The 5,829-nt window shown below is 35.5% G+C and overlaps 1 pseudogene; it reads left to right on the forward strand.

Annotated features, from left to right (window-relative positions):
* Window positions 1–3,450: 3,450 nt before the first annotated feature.
* LOC115031053 (U2 spliceosomal RNA) lies at window positions 3,451–3,580 on the forward strand (annotated as a pseudogene).
* The last annotated feature ends 2,249 nt before the right edge of the window (window positions 3,581–5,829 follow it).

Below are 5,829 nucleotides of genomic sequence, written 5' to 3' on the forward strand. Positions count from 1 at the left end.
AGTCAAATAAATCCTTCCTTCTACACATTGACTTGTTCTAGGTGTTTTATTACAGCATTAAATATTAACTAATATGAATCTTGATCTATTACTGATTCTGGAGGTGGGACCCTTGATTGTTCCTCAATGTAACACATCAGGATGAGTTAGGTGGTAGATGCCTGCAGGCCCTGGGTTGTCAAATCTATGCCATGGTATAATCCAAGACCTCATTTTTCTCTGTTTGCTCCATGCCAGTTAATATGTGCAAAGGAGATCACAGTGCTTGGCCATCATATCTCTGTGCTGGATTCTGTGCATGAGAAAACTTAGTTGTGGTATCCCTTCCAGTTCTTAGATTGTCTTGTACTGGACTGACTCTTGTAATTTGGAATTTCATGACCTCCTCCTTTTAAAATGCTCTCCTTTTCAGAGTTTGTTAGAATTTGAAGTTTCTGCTCATGTAATCTTGTAACCTCTTCCTTTTATATTTACTCTCATCTTCTCTCATCTAGTTATGTCTTGCAGTCTGTTTCTAAGACATTTTAAACTGTGTGTTTACTAGGTAATGTGGGCTAGAGCCTCCTACTGACTGCTTCCACTTTCTGGTGCCATGCTATCCCCGAAGGTCCCTTGAGACCAAGGACCCTGCCAGGTATATTGATTAATTTGAGTAGGATGATGTATACCGTTACAGACTGGGGAGTTTAAACAACAGAAATATGTTTTCCATATTTCTGGAATCCAATCTCAGCTTGTCTGCAGGTTATAGTTCCAGGAAGGTTTCTTCCCTCTTATAGACAAACATATTTCCTCCTTCCTCATGTGAACTCCCCATAGCAGTTTTATCAGAATTTAGTTCCAGTGTACAATGTTATTAACATTATCATCTCCATACAGAGCCTATCTCCAAATCTTATCACATTGAGAAAGAGGATTTCATCATATGCCATAATTAATGAGGACAAATTTTAGGTGTCATATAGCTACAGTATCCATTGAACTGAAATGAAAAATGTAGTCTTTCATCAAACATTTTACCTCTTTGGACCTCCATTAAGTAAATAATAATAATAATAATAATAATAATAATAATAATAAATAATTAATAAGGATAAATTAAGTAATAATCTCCAAAATACAAAAGTTTTGAATTTGAATTCCAAATGTGAACAGCAGTGCGGGTATAAGAACAATGTATTATTTTCACTTTATTCCCTTCATTCCTAGCTGAAAAAAGAATGATGTGCACTGATGCTCAAAGAACACAGATTCCTCAGCACTGGAAGCCCATACTTTTAAAATTGCAGTGCAGCAATGTAGATTCCACTGTACAGAAAATACCTGTAGCTCTTTTCTCATCTAGCCTATACTCCAAACTGTTAAACTCTCCACATCTCTGTCTGTGTCTTTGTTTCTGTCTCTCTGTCTCCTCTCTTTCTCTCTCTTTTTGTGCATGTGTGTTTATCTATAATTTCTCATAACACAATGCTAATGGGTGTTTAAAGAAACATGTTAAGTATTGAATCAGGAGTTGAACGTTTAGCTACTTACACATGTCATGGTGTTGTTAAGACAGTGGGAATAGCTATATGTTCAGCATGAATCAGGTATCCTGCAGTTCCTTGCTAAATTGCTATTGTTGGTTATTATATGAAAAATAAAAGTGACTTGGGTCCTTAAATATAAGTGAATGTTGGACTGTTTCATATGTGTTTGTCTATTACTCTTTAATATTTTTACAATTAGATCGAGTCTTTGTTGTCAATTTAGTTGTACACATTTGCCTGGATTTTTTTAGATCCATAACTAAGTGCTTTGTGGTTAAAATAATCAATTTTACCATCTAGATATTGAAAAGAAATATATGCAATTTTGGCAAGGTGCCCATTAATGTAACATTCAAGCAGCTGCATTAGTTTTGACACTTGTAACATTCATACTGTGTTAATATAATTTCCAGAAGTACATTGCTATGAACACTATACTAGGAACAGTATCTTGAAATGAGTAATATGAAGATAGTATGAACCTTTTTCTAGTTACCTTTGTAACTGTTTATATTTTAGTTGGAAAGCCAAATGGGGTAGAATGGAATAAGATACAGCTTTTAAGCATGACTGGGTCTGCTGCTGAGAACAGGTTTCCTTCCTTTTATGTGGGAGATCAATCGCAAAACAGTTCAATAAAGATAGACTCAGGTTTTACCCCCTTTCTGTTCAAGAAGCATTGGTAGAGAGTTGATGATTTACATAAAGAGACAACCCACCCCAAATGCACTTTTCTGTACCAGGACAAATGCCAAGAGAAAGAGTAAATGCAACGATTCCTAATGTGTTTTTGTACTGTAAACATACATGCATTATACTCAAACACTCAGGATAACTTACTTATTGCACAAGCCAATTAGATCACCTCCAATCACACATGGAAAGAGCTTAGGCTAATCTAATAAGTACAGGCATGCTCCATTTATTACTGCTTTGGATGCCTTTATGATGTTACCAACTGATCTGTAAACAGGCTCTCCAGTGAACAGAGCTGTTTTTATGCATAGAAGTTCAGTGGATTATAGTTTGTGTGATGGCAAGCAAATTTTTATCATAATTCTCAGGATTGTGAAAAAAAAAAAAAAAACCTCACCGAATTAGAATGTGTCTTCTCCCTGGAACTCACACAGTATTAGTTTAGTACTTGACTGGAAGTCTAAGCATTGCTATTCAGGTTTCATTGACCTTTTCTCATGATTTATAAGGAAAATGAAAAGTTGGCTGTAAAGCGGTAAAAGTATGTTTAAGTTGTATGGCTTCAGCTGGTAAGCTAGGCACTTCATGCAGAACACTAGCACTCTAGTAGCTTCACAAGGCACAAGTGAAGGTCAGAAGAGACCAAACATTCCCAATAATATCAATGCTGTGTGTGACTCTTCGAGGACATACTAAGCTCCTGAACCTCTTTTGTTCCCAATTTAGAAGACGTGCCTGGTCTGTCTCCTGGTGCAATGATGCTCAGTTGGACTCCTCACCAACACTGCTCTGCCTCTGCATTCTTCTCATCATTTCTAAGCTTTTGGAGATCTTAGGGAAATAAAGACTAGACTATGCCCACTGCAAGCTTTTGATTTTCATTTTTCAAGATCCTGCGCTTTCATTTCCAGGCCATGACATGTTAACTAGATGGCATTAAGGGTCATGCAGAGCTATTGCTCAGGCAATGAATAAGCTCAGAAATTCAATTTCCAATTCAATAAATCAAGCCTTTTTCATTTACATGGCATTGAGGGAGAGGGTATCACTACCTAAATATATGTTACAGACTTTACAAAAGCTTGTATTTGACAAACTGATTACTTCAAGGTATTTACCAAGTTAAGCTCTACAGACTATAGAAAGAATATTTTCTTTTATTTTTAAGACTAAACTACTTGCTTGATGTTTGGTAGTATTATATAATTTTTTATATTTTATTTGCATCACTTCTTGGCCTTTTGGCTAAAATCAAGTGTAGTATCTGTTCTTATCAGTTTAATATTTTATTTGCAATTTATAAGGTTCCATGTGATATTTTGATACAAGGATAGACTGAGTCAATGGGAATCTATAATATTTTTCATCTTCTTAGATAGTTAAATGCTTTTTAATTTAAATATTATATGTATATTGTGGTTTCATATCATATTTCAACATAAAAGTCATATAACCTTTTAAGTCCCATAAAAAGCAATTTAGTCTTATAGGCAGGCATATAAACTAGATGCCATTTGAAGATCTTGCAATCCTACTGAAGCTTAAAATCTATTCAGGGAAATATCATGAGATGTGAAAGAGAAAACTTGTGGAGATTAGGGATTATGGATGCTAACAAGGAAACTCTGCCATACCTACAGGAGTACCTAACTTTGCTCTTTTAAAGGAACAACAGTTTCAAATGACCGAATATTTAGATGCTGTATCGTACCTGTTAGCTGTTGTGTACTCTTTTCCCCAGTGGGTGACATTCAAGTGTCAGGGCTTGACATATTCAATATCAGCACAGAATATTTGTCTACATTTATTTATTAAGGAAAATAACAACTGTATAAGGGTACTGAACAAAATTACATCACTCTTTCAACTCATAAGTCTACTTTAATAAAGATGTGGAAGGAAATTGTCAAGAGAATACGATAATGATTATGTAATATATGAAGCCAAAGGTCAAACTCAGCTGTTATTCTTCAGGAACCTTCTTGATTGGCTTTCTTGTTTGTTTATTTCTTTTGTTTTGTTTTGTTTTGTTTTGTTTTGAGACAAGGTCTGTCATTGGCCTACTGGAGTTCAGTGACTGGCCTAGGCTCACAGGCTAGTGAGCTCTAAGGATCTACCTGTCTATGACTCCTCAGTACTGAGATCACAGTGTATTACTGTGCTTGCTTTCCTCACATGGGTTCTGAGAATCCAATTCAGAGGCTTGTGATTGTGTGGCAGGCACTTTATCAACTGAGAATCTCCCCAGCTCACCATGGCTTTACTTCAGTAATCCCCCATAAACATAATCAGGAGTTGAGAGAAATAATAAGTAAATTTGAGTTTTATAATTGATTTTTTATAAAACACATTTAGTATATTGATACTAAAAGACCATAGTAGCAAGAAGAGTATAATAAATATATCACTCCATAAATTCAATTTAATAGACTGAGTACACAAAAATATGAATGGACATTTGAAGAAACTTACTCATGTGACAATGACATAATCATCTTTATTGTTGTAAATGACACAATCAGGGCCACAGGAAGCAAATATTGCTCTAAGACAGTGGTGACTTTGATATGTAGATATGCTAAAATTGTCAGGATGGTCATTAGAAAGTAAACATTAACATGTTTAACAAGAGAGAAGGTCAATAGGGAAAACGATTGAAAAAATAGTAAAAGAAGTAGTGATCTACTAGATTACCTTTCCTATTGCTATGACAAAATAAATGATAAGCAGCAACTTAATGGAAGATGGATTTCATCATGCCTGAGAAGACATGGCACTCTGCTGGAGTGCTTGACAGAGGTTGTGAGCTTCTTTACCTTTGCATGCTTCAGGAAACAGAGGAAGCAAATCAGTTAATTTTCTTCTTTTTCCTTTTTATTGTTAGTCCACAATCCCCACTCATGAAGAAATTGAGCCCACATTCAGAGTAGATGTTTCTCTCCTCAGGTAAATCTCTCTGGAAATGGAATATCATTACATCCAAAAGCATGCCTTGGTAATGGTTGGGGTGATATTGATCCAATTGAGTAAATAATTGAAATTAACCATCAGGAATCAATCCCTTTTCAATTTGAAATGCTAACACATAACTTTAAACTATACCATTCCAAACCTACCCTCAGTGTTTCATGGACATCTCATAATGCGACTTTGAAAATCCCAGTACTCCAACAACCCTAACACAGTTTAAAATACAAATCCTAATCTCTTCTGAGGCTTGTGGAAATCTCCTTTAACTGTGAGCAACTACTAAAAAGAAGTTATGTACTTCCAGTTTATAATTGCATAAAAATATATGTTCCCATTCTGGAATGGAGAAAGAATAGCATATGAAGGAAAGATTGAGCTGAGGATGGCTGAAACCAAGCCAGGAGTATACCATATCCTGGTACTAAGATACTATCTTAGGTATCTGTAGTTTTTGGTAGCATCTTAAACTTCAATCGTTTAAGAACCCACATTCCCTACACTTCTGCCACAACAGAACACATATTAGGCCAGCTCTACTTAGCCTGTATCATTTCTTGGTATATAGTCTGTAGTGTTGCCATTTCTACCATCCTGGGGTCTCCAAATCAACATAGGCTCTGCAGTTTTATACAAT

Source organism: Mus caroli, unplaced genomic scaffold (assembly GCF_978045245.1).
Source record: "Mus caroli unplaced genomic scaffold, Mus_caroli_1 scaffold_6, whole genome shotgun sequence".
In the NCBI taxonomy this organism is placed as follows: domain Eukaryota; kingdom Metazoa; phylum Chordata; class Mammalia; order Rodentia; family Muridae; genus Mus; species Mus caroli.